The sequence below is a fragment of the Schistocerca piceifrons genome, chromosome 4 (assembly GCF_021461385.2).
Source record: "Schistocerca piceifrons isolate TAMUIC-IGC-003096 chromosome 4, iqSchPice1.1, whole genome shotgun sequence".
Lineage (NCBI taxonomy): Eukaryota > Metazoa > Arthropoda > Insecta > Orthoptera > Acrididae > Schistocerca > Schistocerca piceifrons.
In genome coordinates this window covers 132,998,454-133,015,692 of record NC_060141.1, presented here as the reverse complement: position 1 = coordinate 133,015,692, position 17,239 = coordinate 132,998,454, and the positions used below count along the sequence as shown (strand labels likewise).

General features: G+C 43.5%; 1 protein-coding gene across 2 annotated transcripts in view; it reads left to right on the top strand.

Moving 5' to 3' along the window:
* LOC124795215 (probable 2-oxoglutarate dehydrogenase E1 component DHKTD1 homolog, mitochondrial) overlaps nt 1-17,239 on the top strand; it is a 355,821-nt gene that overhangs the window by 76,931 nt on the left and 261,651 nt on the right. The window lies entirely within an intron of this gene.

Genomic DNA, 17,239 nt, shown 5'->3' with positions numbered 1-17,239 from the left:
CTCCAAGCTCTCTGAAATGGGTTTAATATCCTCATTTTCCTCTCAAATAAAAACACTGGTCATAAAATTTGTTGCAGATCTCCATTTGTTCACAGGTAAACTAATCTCTGCCCAGTATAATATACTGCAAAATCTCTAGTAGTATTGCTCAATAATTATATGTACAGAGCATTTGACAGTTGCATCCTTTCATTAATACATTCAGTCTGTGAGTGACTTTTACCTCAGAAATACCCGAAGTTGGAAATTATACTTCCAGTACCAGTTTATTTATTACAATGTGACCTCTCTATACAGATGCTTGTCAGAAAACAATATTAGCCCTAAAAGTGATCCAGATGTAAATGATTCTCTTGGATAAATATATATTGTTCTAGTGCTGATTAATTTAAAAATAAATTCTCACAATCCTTGCTGTTAATAGTACAGCTAATCGTATTAGAGAATGGTTTTGACACTCCCTTGGCAAATGGAAACTTTAAAGGTAGTTTTCATGAAAATATGACATCTTCAAGTTCTATTCATTAATTTAACAGTATAAAAACATGATTAAAATTTTTGTGTTAACAATGATACAAGTCAGTTGCTTTTTGAATTTTTTAATTTAGGTGCAATTTAAATATCACACATTTCAGTAAAACCTCAGTACACCAAGTTTAACATTATGTGGGAGGTTTTCCAAGATTCTCCACCAACTAAGCTTTCTGGTGACATATAAATTTTTAAAAACTTAATTATGTTTTGTAATATGTAAGTTATGAACTATGTGTTCTATCACTTTAAATGTTGCTTCTGTTTGGAAGGCTTTTTATGAGTTGTGTTCACTAGCAGACTAGTCCAAGAACTGCGGTGATTTTAATTGATTTGCAATTTATTACGTTTAGTGTATTGTGTATTTTCAAACATGGTAGTAATTGTAGTGTGTAAGCAGACAAACCTAATTATGAGAAAATAAGCCAACTGTTATGATGCTAAGTAAATGTGGCTCTTCATTGCAGGTGACAAAAATATTGTGTCTACTGAGGTCGAAGTAGAGTGTGATTGTGAAATTATCTGGACACGTTTAACAGGGCTAGGGGAAATAAAGGTAATTGTGGGGTGTGATTATCGGCCACCAGGTTCCACCGTGACAGTTCTAGAATCATTCAAAGGGAGTCTACATTCTGTATCGCAGAAGTACCCGGATCATGCTATATTAGTTGGAGGCGACTTCAACCTACCTAGTATAGACTGGGGTGTCTATGGATTCATTACAGGTGGTACAGACAAGCTGTTGTGTGAATTACTTTTGAACACATTATCTGAAAACTGTCTTGAGCAGCTAAATCGACAGCCAACGCGTAATGGAAATATTTTAGATCTGGTAGCCACGAACAGACCAGACCTCATCAACGGTGCCAGTGTTGAGGCAGGGATTAGTGATCATGATGTTGTCATTACGACTATGGTTTTAAGTTAAACCATGCTGTTTAGCGCCCAAAAACCTCAAACCACACACACACACACACACACACACACACACAAGTTAAAAAGTTGGACAAGAAGGCTAGGAGAGTATTCTTACTAGAAAGAGCAGATAAGCAGTTGTTAGCAACCCACTTAGTAAATGAATCGACTTCATTTACTTCCGGTACAATGGACGTGGAAGAATTATGGGCAAATTTTAAACACATTGTAAATCACGCATTGTTCAAGTATGTGCTGAAAAAGTGGGTTATGGATGGAAAAGACCCACCGTGGTTTAACAACGCTATTCGGAGAATGCTCAGGAAGCAAAGGCAGTTGCACTCGCGGTACAAGAAAGATCGGGAGAATGAGGACAGGCAAAAGTTAGTAGAGATTTGTGCTGTTGTAAAAAGAGCGATGCGCAAAGCATTCAGCCACTACCACTGTCATACCTTAGCAAAAGATCTTGCTGAAAACCCAAGGAAATTCTGGTCTTACGTAAAATCGGTAAGCGGGTCGAAGGCTTCCATCTAGTCACTCACGATCAGTCTGGCCTGGGAACAGAAGACAGCAAAACAAAAGCTGAAATTTTAAATTTACCATTTGAGAAATCTTTCACACAGGGGGATAGTACAAACATACTGCCGTTTGAGTCTCGTACAGATTCCCGTATGGAGGACTTAGTGATAGATATCCCTGGGGTTGTGAAGCAGCTGAATGGGTTGAAAATAAATAAATCACCAGGTCCTGATGGGATTGCAATTCGGTTTTACAGAGAGTACTCTACTGCATTGGCTCCTTACTTATCTTGCATTTATCGCGAATCTCTGGCCCAGCGTAAAGTCCCGAGCGACTGGAAAAAAGCGCAGGTGATGCCTGTATATAAGAAGGGTAGAAGGACGGATCCTCAAAATTACAGACCAATATCCTTAACATCGGTTTGTTGCAGGATTCTTGAACATATTCTCAGTTTGAATATAATGAATTTCCTTGAGACAGAGAAGTTGCTGTCCATGCATCAGCACGGCTTTAGAAAGCATCGCTCCTGCGAAACGCAACTTGCCCTTTTTTTCACATGATATCTTGCGAACTATGGATGAAGGGTATCAGACGGATGCCATATTCCTTGACTTTCGGAAAGCGTTTGACTCGGTGCCCCACTGCAGACTCCTAACTAAGGTAAGAGCATATGGGATTGGTTCCCAAGTATGTGAGTGGCTCGAAGACTTCTTAAGTAATAGAACCCAGTATGTTGTCCTCAATGGTGAGTGTTCATCGGAGGTGAGGGTTTCATCTGGAGTGCCCCAGGGAAGTGTGGTAGGTCCGCTGTTGTTTTCTATCTACATAAATGATCTTTTGGATAGGGTGGATAGCAATGTGTGGCTGTTTGCTGATGATGCTGTGGTGTACGGGAAGGTGTCATCATTGAGTGACTGTAGGAGGATACAAGATGACTTGGACAGGATTTGTGATTGGTGTGAAGAATGGCAACTAACTCTAAATATATAGATAAATGTAAATTAATGCAGGTGAATAGGAAAAAGAATCCTTTAATGTTTGAATACTCCGTTAGTAGTGTTGCGCTTGATACAGTCATGTCAATTAAATATTTGGGCGTAACATTGCAGAGCGATATGAAATGGGACAAGCATGTAATGGCAGTTGTGGGGAAGACGGATAGTCGTCTTCGATTCATTGGTAGAATTCTGGGAAGATGTGGTTCATCTGTAAAGGAGACCACTTATAAAACACTAATACGACCTATTGTTGAGTACTGCTTGCGCGTTTGGGTTCCCTATCAGGTCAGATTGAGGGAGGACATAGAAGCAATTCAGAGGCAGGCTGCTAGATTTGTTACTGGTAGGTTTGATCATCATGCGAGTGTTACGGAAATGCTTCAGGAACTTGGGTGGGAGTCTCTAGAGGAAAGGAGGTGTTCTTTTCATGAATCGCTACTGAGGAAATTTAGAGAACCAGCATTTGAGGCTGACTGCAGTACAATTTTACTGCCGCCAACTTGCATTTCGCGGAAAGACCACAAAGATAAGATAAGAGAGATTAGGGCTCGTACAGAGGCATATAGGCAGTCATTTTTCCCTCGTTCTATTTGGGAGTGGAACAGGGAGTAGATCATAGGTGGTATACAGACAGTTGCTATTCCTATTATGAGTGTTATTTGCTAAATTAGAGCATAAAAATGTCTTCATATTTTTGCAGCGCAGTGATTGTTCCAAAAAATTTTGGCCATGCAGCCACATAAATTTTACTTCTTCTTCTAATATTTTGGCTGTATACTGTCTGGCCATCTTCAGAGTGAGCCAAGGTGACTTACTCTGCAGTGGTGCGATATGTGGGTTTAAAATGACAGAGCAGATGCTGCAGTGTCAGTCATCTCAGCTCGTTTTGAAGATGGCTGGATGATATACAGACAAAATATGAGAACAAGAAGTGAAATTTATGTGGATGTATGTCCAAAATTTTATGGAACATAAAAATGTCAACTGAAAGGATTGATTCCCAGCAACCTATATTTGATGTTCACCAACAGACTGTGTTACAATGTGAACTGACTGATACCAGGCATAAAGTATTACACCCTGCAGTAGTTATCTCTTTGACCCATGAGGTACTGTAGGAGTTACTCTTGGAAATTTTAACACATGTCCTATTATTCTGTCCCTTTTCCTTGTCAATATTTTCCACATATTCTTTTCCTCACTGATTCTGCAGAGAACCCCCTCATTTCTTATCTCATCAATCCACCTAATTTTTAACATACTTCTATAACACCACATCTCAGATGCTTTAGTTATTATCTTTTCTACATTTCCTACTGTCAGTGATCAACTTCCACACAGTGCTGCCCTCCAGACACACATTCCAATAAATTTCTCCCTCAAATTAAGGCCAATATTTGATATTAGTAGACTTCTTGTGGCCAGGAATTCCCTCTTTGCCTGTGCTGTTCTGTTTTTATGTCCTCGTAGCTTTACCCATCATGTGCTATTTTACTTCCAGGTAGCAGAATTCCTTCATTTTTGAATGAGAAGCCTGCTGGTTAGCATATCTCTGTATACATAATTTAGTTGGCATCACACCAAAATTTTTGTGAGGTTGCACTGAAATATTAATCATTTACTTATCCAAGCATGTAGCACATTTCATGCCAAGTTCATGATGTTGCAGTTTTAATGACTGGCAGTGTATATGAATGTGAACAGATGTTAGTTGTTTATTTAAAAAAAATAGTCCAATTTAGAATGAGTCTTTTAATCTGTGTCTCCCATTATGAAATTTTCTGGCAAAGGAAAACTGTGTTGGAGTAATGCTCTTACTGTCTGACCTATTAAGACTGGACTCACGTGCCACCTCGACAGCTTCAACTTTGTCTGTACCTCACTGGGTTACCTTGCTAGAATATCTCTCTGAGAAGAAGTGATGTAACAGGAAATGTCTTATCCACAGTCTAGGTATTATTTTTTGTATGCAACTTTCAGCCTTCAATACTGTATGTTGTTTCCTAGCATCACAATCTCTACTTAGATGGCATATAGAAGGTAGGATAGAGTTACTGACAGAATTCTAGATGTTAGTGAGTTAAAAGTCATGCCTATGTAACTCAGTTCTCATGAGCAGTGCACATAAAAGACAAGGGAGTGGGCTTGGCTCGATTCTTTACCAGGTGCACAGTTTTTTTATTTTTTAAAATTTTTTTTATGTCTTTGCAGCACCTGATATAGGTTTATGAACAGAATTCTCAACTATTTCCTGACAAAGATAAATTGTAACAGACAAGCTATAAACCCACAAAATAAAATAATGAAAAAGCATTACATTAACTCCTCCGTGTGTATGTTTGTAAACTAAAATTGCACAACAATTTTATTTGAATTAGTTCTCATTGATTAAATCAACAGACCATTAATGCAATTGCACGAAAAACTATGTTTAGCTTAGGTTTCTTTCATTGGCTCTGTGAGCTATATACTATGTCCCTTGGTATTTATTTTTTATTGTTATTTTGTTAGTGCTTATAGGTTGTTATAGTCACTTCACATGTATATTAGTAATTTATATTTTTGTTTCAGTTTGTGATGGGTATGTAGTCACACTTCCTTTGGGAATCCACTCAGTAGATAATACAAGGAATGTGTCTCTGAATCTCAGCTGCTCAAAACAGGCATGAACCCGCAGATCTCAGGCTACTTTAGCCTTTGTATGAGTGCCAAAAAAAAAAAAAAAAAAAGTGCTTCCCCATGCAACCCACCTCTCCTTGAGCACTCAAGGATCCCTCACAGTGACAAAAGATGTCTTTACTTCCATTTGCAGTGATTTTCAATTACTAAATAGGTTGTTGTTGTGGTCTTCATTCGTGAGGTCGCACGGGATTAGCCAAGCGGTCTAAGGTGCTGCAGTCATGGACTGTGCGGCTGGTCCCAGTGGACGTTCCAGTCCTCCCTCGGGCATGTGTATGTGTGTTTATCCTTAGGATAATTTAGGTTAAGTAGTGTGTAAGCTTAGGGGCTGATGACCTTAGCAGTTAAGTCCCATAAGATTTCACACACATTTGAACATTTTTTTCAGTCCTGAGACTGGTTTGATGCAGCTCTCCATGCTACTCTATCCTGTGCAAACTTCTTTATCTCCCAGTACTTACTGCAACCTACATACTTCTGAATCTGCTTAGTGTATTCATCTCTTGGTCTCCCTCTACGATTTTTACCCTCCACGTTGCTCTCCAATGCTAAATTTGCAATCCCTTGATGCCTCAGAACACGTCCTACCAACCGGTCCCTTCTTGTCAAGTTGTGGCACAAACTTCTCTTCTCCCCAATTCTGTTCAATACCTCGTCATTAGTTATGTGATCTACCCATCTAATCTTCATCATTCTTCTGTAGCACCATATTTCAAAAGCTTCTATTCTCTTCTTGTCCAAAATATTTATCATCCATGTTTCACTTCCATACATGGCCACACTCCATACAAATACTTTCAGGAACGTCTTCCTGACACTTAAATCTATACTCGATGTTAACAAATTTCTCTTCTTCAGAAACGATTTCCTTGCCATTGCCAGTCTCATTTTATATCTTCTCTACTTTGACCATAATCAGTTATTTTGCTCCCCAAATAGCAACTCCTTTGCTACTTCAAGTGTCTCATTTCCTAATCTAATTCCCTCAGCATCACCCAACACACTTAAATAGGTATGGGAATCATATATATGTCCTAATCTCCTTCTCCCCACTCTCTCTGTCCGTGTCCTCCTCCCCCTCCCGTTATCCATCTCCTCCTCCTTCCCAATCTCATTGTCCATCTCCTCCTCCCCAGTCCCTCTTCCTGTCCTCCTAACCCCTCTCTACCTATCTCCTACTTCCTCATCCACCTGCTTAGCTGTGTGGTAATGTGCTTGCCTCCCATGCAAGCAGGCCTGGGTTTGATTCCTGGCCAGGTTGGAGATTTTATCTGGATAGGGTGTTGTGTTGTCCTCATCATCATTTTATTCTCATCATAGGCACGCAAGTCATCCAGTATGGCGTCGAATGAAATAAGATTTGCACTTTGTGGCCGAACTTCCCCGAATGGGGCCTCCCGGCTTTTGATGCCATACCCTCATTTCAGTTTTTCCTACTTCCCCATCTCTTTTCTCCCTCTCCCCCTCTCTGTCCATCTCTCCTTCCCCCCCCCCCCCCCCCCTCCCCCCTCCCTCTCTCTGATCATGAGCATTGATTATTGTTATTGCATTGAAATCTTGATTGGAAAATCAAGTCACTTACAATGAATGGATAAATCTGTTAGGATCATTAATATAAGGGATACAGGAGAGACCAATTCATCTGCTAGTTGTGTGAAGATTGTAGCTTCAGGTGACAGTATTTCTGATAATTTTAATCTGTGAATGGGTAGGACTGCAAAGTTTCAGATAATTCAGATTCCATAGTAGTATTCTAATGGTAAGCCTATCTCCATCTGATCATTTATTAGAGTATTGTGTAAAAATTTGAAGTAAATTGTTCATGAGCTTTTTGAGAGTTTTTGTAACAATGTTGCACCACAACTTGTATTTAAATAGGAGTATAGACGTAGTGGTCACACTTTACTACAAAACACAGATTTTACAAGTGATATTGCACATAACAAAATAGTTCTCACACATGCATTATTATCCTCTAAATTTAATTGATCAAGCTAGAATTAAATAAATTCTTGTACAGAATAGAAACAGTGCTTTATTAGGAGTGCGTGTAGTTTGGTTTTAAGTACGGTTTTTATTTCTTCTGGCATATTGTTGTATAATGACAGAGTGAAATTCACTGTTCTGTTAGGATGATATTCTGGAAATGTTTGGTGGTTATTTGATTGTACTCTGGTACAGTAATTGTGTATTTTCTTTTTTTGTATTACCTTAGCAGTTTCATATGTGGTTCCTATTGAATAAGATGATTTAAAGATTAAATAAATGTGAAACAATGATAACTTGAAGATCAGTAAACATAGGTTTACAAAACTCCATTTTTAATCAGAAATTGTGCTCAGTGCTCTTTTTTGAAAGCTAACTACATTTATGTGCTAGCTAGCGTTTTTACCAGAAGTTGTAGGGAGCTGAGGCATTTAGACCAACAACTGTTGGATCTAAATTAAATGTATAACCATAAATTTTCTCTCTTATTCCAAACAAAACTGTAATATTATTTATTGGGCATTCACTGGTCTATCGAAATGGTGTATTGCATCAAAGGAAGAGTCAGTTGAGGAACCTAATAAATTAAGAAACATAATTGCCAAAACTTACCTTCAAGAAGCGAAATGTATCATACTGCTAATAGATACACATAAAAGTAAAAGTGGTAGACTTTGTAGCTTTTAGAACTAGTTCCTTTCTTGGGGAGGAGAGAGGAATAAGTTGGAAAAGGTTTAGGAAGGAAAGGCAGGTCACTCAGAGTATAGGAAGAGGGGGATTCACCTGTAGTGAGACCAAGTGTAGAATATTAATAATTCTGTTAGTGTTTCGGAAGACTAAGAAATAATATCACCAGTTTGATTACTCAGAAATTGAAAGAAGACTTTTACTGCAGGAGAAGAGAAATACGATCCATAGTGTGGGAGATGGGGGTGGCACATTATGTGAGATGATCACAAGCTGATCAAATGTAGAAGCTCAACTTAAAATTTCACAGTAGAGCAAGTTTTTAGTCACAAATTATCTCAACCAAGTGTCAGAGTAACCTTCTCAGTTTCCATAAAAATTCATCGCTTTTTTGGTATAAGCTTTTGCTAGAGATGTGATATAGTGATGAGCACTGATAGCAAAAATATATCAGTCTTGTATATTTGGTGCTTCACAGCTTGTAAGTGACTGTTAAAAGACAACTTGTTGACACTATGAGCTGCATGTAAAATATTTAATTGCCAGACTGGTGTTTCCAGCTTAGAACATATTGTCAGTAACATGTAGTATGTACCTCTATATCAAATGATGTGCATGTCAATTATAAACTCTCTGTGATGTTAAAAGCAGGGTTCACCTCACAGTATAAAAGTCATCAGGCATACATGCTACAGATGCAAACTGTCAAACAGCAACATCAGTGTCCAGTGTGGTCAGGAAGTGTCACTGTTTAACATTTGACAGCTGTAAAGTGTATGCACGTCAAACTGTGTACATCATAGATCAACATAGATTTTGACATCATAGAGAATTTATAACTGATGTGCACAGCATTTGACAAAGAAGTTCGTAATATAAGGTGAACCAGAAGTCCACTGACAAAATGTTGGAGGTTGTTTAGGGATATTTCCTGAGCATTTTGGTATAAGGGATCTGAGGTCTCCAGTGGCTCATTACAGAGTAATAATGCTGTAATGATTCATGTGGATTTGTCACCAGGATTATCTTTGTTTCTGTGAAAATACTTTCACAGCAGTGAAAAAGTCTGTAATACATGAACACCAAATAACACACAAAAGGATCTGGTTATTCATGGGCACCTAAGCACAGATGCAAAACTACTGTGGTGTGGTTGCCATCACTGAAGGAACAGCCGAGAATAGTGTCATTGCAGTATACACAGAGGTGGGGCATACATATTCAGCCACCTCGCTCATGATTATGCTTTGTGGGCAAGCTACAGCCCCTGCTTTACCTTGGAGGTTGTACGTCAACATAAGAGATGCTGAGCTGTTTACTGCTAAGACTCCTGCAGCCACCAGGGCATCTGGGTTGGCATGCAGATCATGGTAAACAGTGCTGCAGTTGCAGTCATCTGCTTGTGTCCACATGGTCACTTGTCCATGTGGATGCCATGCCTGTATTCCTCTACTAAACGTTACTTTGGCCATGGTTCAGCCCCTTGATGACCAGTTCAGCTCTGGGCTCCAGACCGAATGCCAGCCTGCACTTCAAACCACAATGCCTGCTCCTCCTGCTACCCATCACATGTGCCATCCCACACCTCACCAGAATCACAACCACTTGCCATGACCCAGCTGCTTCACAAGGCCCACCAACACTGAGCCAGTGGCCTTCACCACAGCCACTGCCATCCAGCGGCTGCTCTGGAAGACTGAAGTTCTCAGATCATCACCACTACTGATGATCATGGGCTTTGTCATAGTGGCCATAGCTATACATCTTTACAGAAAGATGTTCAGTTGTACTCAAGTGTGGACTTTCTTTCTCTAAACTGTACTACATTATTTCACGGTCGATAAACAAACAGTTATTATTCCAACATGTGCATATCGACCACACTCTTGGCACACCACTTGGCCAAGGGTTACTATAGTTGATGTCGATGATTATGATTTCATGATACAGGGTGTTTCAAAAATGACCGGTATATTTGAAACGGCAATAAAAACTAAATGAGCAGCGATAGAAATACACCGTTTGTTGCAATATGCTTGGGACAACAGTACATTTTCAGGCAGACAAACTTTCGAAATTACAGTAGTTACAATTTTAAACAACAGATGGCGCTGCGGTCTGGGAAACTCTACAGTACGATATTTTCCACATATCCACCATGCGTAGCAATAATATGGCGTAGTCTCTGAATGAAATTACCCGAAACCTTTGACAACGTGTCTGGCGGAATGGCTTCACATGCAGATGAGATGTACTGCTTCAGCTGTTCAATTGTTTCTGGATTCTGGCGTTACACCTGGTCTTTCAAGTGTCCCTACAGAAAGAAGTCACAGGGGTTCATGTCTGGCGAATAGGGAGGCCAATCCATGCCGCCTCCTGTATGTTTCAGATAGCCCAAAGCAATCACACGATCATCGAAATATTCATTCAGGAAATTAAAGACGTCGGCCGTGCGATGTGGCCGGGCACCATCTTGCATAAACCACGAGGTGTTCGCAGTGTCATCTAAGGCAGTTTGTACCGCCACAAATTCACGAAGAATGTCCAGATAGCGTGATGCAGCAATCGTTTCGGATCTGAAAAATGGGCCAATGATTCCTTTGGAAGAAATGGCGGCCCAGACCAGTACTTTTTGAGGATGCAGGGACGATGGGACTGCAACATGGGGCTTTTCGGTTCCCCATATGCGCCAGTTCTGTTTATTGACGAAGCCGTAAAGGTAAAAATAAGCTTCGTCAGTAAACCAAATGCTGCCCACATGCATATCGCCGTCATCAATCCTGTGCACTGTATCGTTAGCGAATGTCTCTCGTGCAGCAATGGTAGCGGCGCTGAGGGGTTGCCACATTTGAATTTTGTATGGATAGAGGTGTAAACTCTGGTGCATGAGACGATACGTGGACGTTGGCGTCATTTGGACCGCAGCTGCAACACGGCGAACGGAAACCCGAGGCCGCTGCTGGATCACCTGCTGCACTAGCTGCGCGTTGCCCTCTGTGGTTGCCGTACGCGGTCGCCCTACCTTTCCAGCATGTTCATCCGTCACGTTCCCAGTCCGTTGAAATTTTTCAAACAGATCCTTTATTGTATCGCTTTTCGGTCCTTTGGTTACATTAAACCTCCGTTGAAAACTTCGTCTTGTTGCAACAACACTGTGTTCTAGGCGGTGGAATTCCAACACCAGAAAAATCCTCTGTTCTAAGGAATAAACCATGTTGTCTACAGCACACTTGCACGTTGTGAACAGCACACGCTTACAGCAGAAAGACGAACCTACAGACTGTGTTGTCTTCTATATCTTTCACATCACTTGCAGCGCCATCTGTTGTTGAAAATTGTAACTACTGTAATTTCAAAAGTTTGTCCGCCTGAAAATGTACTGTTGTCCCAAGCATATTGCAACAAACGGTGTATTTCTATCGCTGCTCGTTTAGTTTTTATTGCCGTTTCAAATATACCGGTCATTTTTGAAACACCCTGTATGTGTGGCACTGTGTTCGTACAGGTTCTCAGTGCAGTGCTCCCCCTGTGGGTTTGGGGGTTAGAATAGACTCACGGTATTTCTGCCCATCCTAAGAGGCAACTAAAAGGAATCTCAAATGTTTCGGCCTATATGTGATGGTCCCCTCTCTGGTTTCACCTCCATATTTCCAAATTAATCCAAAGTGCGAGCCAATTGGGGAAGGATGCCTTACATGGTGCATTGTGTCCATCACACATTGAGACCTGTAGCCAGCCTTCTCATCGTCACATTGCCATCCCGCACGTCCTCCATCTCTTGGGCGAGGATACATTCCTGGGTGTGATTTGCACCATGCACTGTGCAGTGTTGCTTTTGCGGAGATGATGATATGGACTTCTTTGTACCTAATATCCAGCACGGTAGCCAGCCCGTTGTGGTGGGGCCACCATGTACCCTGTTGGTTGTAGCCCCCTGACAACACAGGGATCACTCTGCTGATGCCTGCGCCGTTAACTCCCCACGTATACCAATGAGTAGATGCTTATCTCCCTGGGGCATCGGGACTCCCGGCAATGGCCATCCTGCCGGGTGGCCCTAGCTGAGACTGGGTGGTACCCGTGGGGAGGGCCCTTGGTCAGAGTGGGTGGCATCAGGGCAGATGACCCGCAATGAAGCGTGGTACATCATCTCTTGCTGGTGGCCAGCCACCAGCAGTCTCTAAGCATTCTCAGGCTCAATTCAACGCTCAGAAATACGATCCCAAATCATTCCCCTCCCTGGCCACACCGTGGTAGGAGCGTAAGGCTCAGGATGGCAGAGACACTTATTCACCCCAGTTCCTAGTTTGTACGAGAGCTGATGGGGAGACTTTCATGTCAACGAAGCCTCAATTCTTCATAGAGCATTTAGAGGACACGTTTGGGGAGGTAGAGGGCTTGTTCAAAATGCGCTCTGGGTCAGTATTGATAAAAACGGCATCCTCTGCCCAGTCACAAAGGTTGCTTGCTTGTGACAAATTTGGGAATGTTTCAGTTACCATCACACCCCATAAGAGTTTAAATATGGTCCAGGGTATTATTTTCCATAGGGACCTTCTTTTGCAGTCTGATGACAAGCTGCGTGCCAATTTAGAGCATCAAGGTTTCCATTTCACCGGCACGTTCATTGGGGTCCGAAGGATAATCAGATTGCTACCGGTGCCTTCATCTTAGCCTTCGAGCATGATACATTACCGGAGAAGGTCAAGGTGATGGTCTACCGTTGTGATATCAAGCCCAATATCCCTCCCCCGATGTGGTGCTTTAAGTGCTGGAAGTTCGGCCATATGTCTTCCCACTGTACTTCCAGCCTCATATGTCAAGATTGCAGATGCGCATCACATCCCAGTACTCCATGTGTCCCGCCTCCCATCTGTGTGAACTGTGGAGAGCATCATTCACCTTGCTCGCCAGACTGCAGGATCTTACAGAAAGAGCGAAAAATAATGGAATATAAGACCCTGGCTGACGGACCTATACTGAGGCTAAGAGGAAATATGAACAACTCCATCCTGTGCGAATGACTTCCTCATATGCCGCCGCTACAGCAACCGTGATAGCCCCATCATTTCAGCGAATTCCTGTCGGCTCACCGAGCCGTACAACTCCACATGCCCCCTTGCCCATGTGGGACACTACCCACCCTGTTGCTCCTGTGCCACCTACCTCAGGAGCAACACCCCCACCCCCAAGAACTGGGCAGCTTATGAGAGGGTATCTGGTGGTGTCTGCATCTACGTCCTTCACTCTGTTTACAGTGAGTCTGTCCCTCTACAAACACCTTTAGAGGCTGTCACTGTTCAGGTGCGGATGCCTCAAGCTGTTAATGTCTGCAGTCTCTATCTTCCACTGGATGGTGATCTCCCACAGCATGCCCTGGTTGTGCTGATAGCCCAATTGCCACCACCTTTTCTGTTACTGGGCGACTTCAATGCCCATAACCCTCCGTGGGTTAGATCAGTGGCAACAGGCTGAGGGAGCATCATTGAGCAAGTATTGGAACAGCTCGACCTTTCTCTTTTAAACACTGGTGCCTTCACACATTTCAGTGGCACACACTCATCCATCGACCTTTTGATCGGCATCCCTAGCCTATTACCATCTGTCCAATGGAGTGTGCATGACGACTCGTGCGGTAGTGACCACTTTCCAATCTTTCTGTCACTGCCACAGCGTCACTCTTCTGGCTGCCCCTGCAGATGGGTTGTGAATAAGGATGACTGGGACTTGTTCACCTCCATTGCCACTATTGAACCTCTTTCCAATGAAGCCATTGATGCGGTGGTTCATTCGGTCACCACCGGCATCATTACTGCCGCAGAATCTGCCATTCCCTGTTCTTCTGGGTCCCCTCAGTGGAGGACTGTGCCTTGGTGGTTGCCTGAGATCACTGAAGTGATTAAAGATCGCAGGCGGGCACTCCAGCATCACAAGCAGCATCCCTCATTGGAACACCTCATCGCCTTTAAACGGCTCTGTGCACGAGCCCGCCACCTCATTCGCCAATGTAAGCAGGAGTGCTGGGAAAGGTATGTCTCCACCATTGGCCTCTGTACCGCTCCATCACAGGTTTGGGCCAAGATTAGGCAACTCAATGGCTATCGGACTCCCGTCAGTGTACCTGCACTTTCACTGAATGGAGCAGTCTGTACTGACTCCGACACAATTGCAAACCACTTAGCGGAGCATTTTGCTCAGAGTTCTGCTTCTGCGAATTACCCACTGGCCTTCCGCTCCCTGAAAGAGTGGTTGGAACTTTGGAGGCTTTCATTTCACACACGCCACCCTGAATCGTACAATGCTCCGTTCAGTGAGCGGGAATTCCAAAGTGCCCTAGCCGCTTGCCCTGATACAGCTCCCGGTCCTGATTGCATCCACTGTCAGATACTCAAAACACCTCTCGGTGGACTGCCAGCGACGCCTTCTAGACCTTTTCAACCGAATCTTGGTTGAGTGTGAGTTCCTGTCACAATGGCAGGAAAACATCGTATTCCCCATGTTGAAACCTGACAAGAACGAACTGGAGGTGGACAGCTACCGCCCCATTAGCCTCAACAACATTCTTTGCAAGTTGCTTGAACGCATGGTGAGCCGGAGGTTGAGTTGCCTGCTTGAGTCTCGGGGCCTTCTGGCTCTGTCTCAGGGTGGGTTCTGTAAGGGCCGTTCTGCCACCAATATTCTGGTTTGCCTGGATTCTGCCATCTGTACGGCCTTTGCCCGCCATCAGCATCTGGTCGCCATCTTTTTTGACATACGGAAGGCGTACGATATGAAATGGCAACATCACATCTTCTCCACGCTTCATGGTTGGGGTCTTCGGAGTCCACTCCGGATTTTCATACAAAAGTTTCTGTTTCATTCCTTCCGTGTGCAAGTTGCAGCCTCCCATAGTTCCTCCTGAGTTCAGGTGAATAGGGTACCACAAGGATCTGTCTTAAGTGTCTGCCTCTTTTTACTGCAATTAATGGGCTCACTGTGGCAGTGGGAACGTCTGTCTCAGCTTCCTTGTATGCTGACGACTTCTGCCTATACTATAGCTCCACTGGCATTGCAGCTGCTGAACAGCAGCTGCAGAGCCCTATCCAAAAGGCGCAGTCTTGGGCTGTAGCACATGGCTTCCAGTTTTCGACAGCAAAGACCTGCGTTATGCATTTTTGCCGGTGACCCACTGTTCACCCTGAGCCACGGCTTTATCTTGATGGCAGACCTCTTGCTGTGGTAGAGACGCATCGGTTTTTGGGATTGGTTTTTGATACCCAGTTGGCTTGGCTCCCTCATATTCGGCAGCTTCAACAGACGTGCTGGTGGCATCTTAATGCCCTTTGTTGCTTGAGTCACCCCAGCTGGGGTGCCATTCGGTCTACCCTTCTACGGCTGTACCAGGCATTAATTCAGTCCTATCTTGATTATGGTAGCCTGGCATACGATTCGGTATCACCTTCCGCATTGCAGTTGCTTGACCCCATCCTTCACAGTGGGGTCCGACTCACCACTGGAGCTTTCCGGACAAAGCTCTGCCAACAGCATACTTGTGGAGGCAGGTGTCCCCCCATTGCGGTTCCGGCGCCAACGATTACTGGCTGCTTATGCTACATGCATTTGTAGCTTGCCCGGGCAACCCAATTATTGTCTCTGTTCCTGCAGTCGGTCATCCATCTTCCGGAACGGCGGCCCTGGTCAGGGCATACGATCATGGTTTGCGTCAGAGCTCTTCTCTCTGGGCTTGAGGTTTTCCATATCCCACCTCTTTTCCAGGACCCTCTGTGTACACCCCCATGATTTGTGCCCCACCCATGCCTTCGGCTCGATTTGGCACAGGGCCCGAAGGACTCAGTCCCTCCTGAGGCCCTCTGCCGCTGCTTTCTTTCAATCCTTGCTGCGTTTCAAGGCTCTGACGTCGTCTATACTGATGGTTCAATGGTTGCTGGTTGTGTCAGTTATGCTCTTACTCAAAGGGATCATTATGAACAACACTCATTGCTGGCTGGCTGCAGTGTTTTCACTGCCGAGCTGGTCACCATTTCTCGCGCCCTAGAGTATATCCGCTCCTGCTCAGGTGAGTCCTTTGTTATCTGTAGTGGCTCCCTGAGCGGTTTACATGCTATGTACCAGTGTTTCCTTCACTCTTGTCTTGTGCTGGTGATGGCTATCCAAGAGTCCCTCCATAATCTTACCCGTTGTGGTCACTCTGTGGTCTTTGTGTGGACCCCGGGTCATGTCGCCATTCCAGGAAATGAATGTGTTGACATGCTGGCCAAACAGGCTGTCGGTGCACCAGCCTTGGAGATTGGCCTTTCGGAGAGTGACCTCAGATCAGTTTTGTGGCAGAAGGTACTTTGCACCTGGGGTGAAGAATGGCGCACCCTTCCTTCACTCAACGAACTTCGGGCCATCAAGGAGGCTACCAGTGTGTGGCGCTCGTCCTTGCGGGTCTCTCACAAGGACTCTGTTGTTCTCTGCCAGCTGCGCATTGGTCACACCTGGATAACACACAGCTATTTATTGCACCCCAAGGACCCACCTTTATGTCGGTGCGGATCAGCTTTGATGGTGGTCCACATCTTGTTGGACTGCCCACTTTTAACTCTGCTCAGGCAAACATTTGCACTGCCTGATACGCTTCCTGCACTTTTATCAGATGACATTGCGATGGCAGATTTAGTTTTGGGTTTTATTTGTCCAGGGAGTTTTTATCACTTGATCTAAGTATTTGTCCTTTTTTTGTGTTGAGTCTGGCCTTTGGCCTATGATTTTAGACTGGGGTTTTTAGTGTGTTTCTTGGTGGTTGGCTTTTCCTTTTTTGTTTCTATGGTTGGCCAACCACTGTCACACTCAGTGTGATTTTAATTCCTTTTTTCTGGTCTCTGTCTGTGTCTCTCTTGTCCTGTGTCATCTCTTGTCATCCTCATTGTTTGTTCTTATTC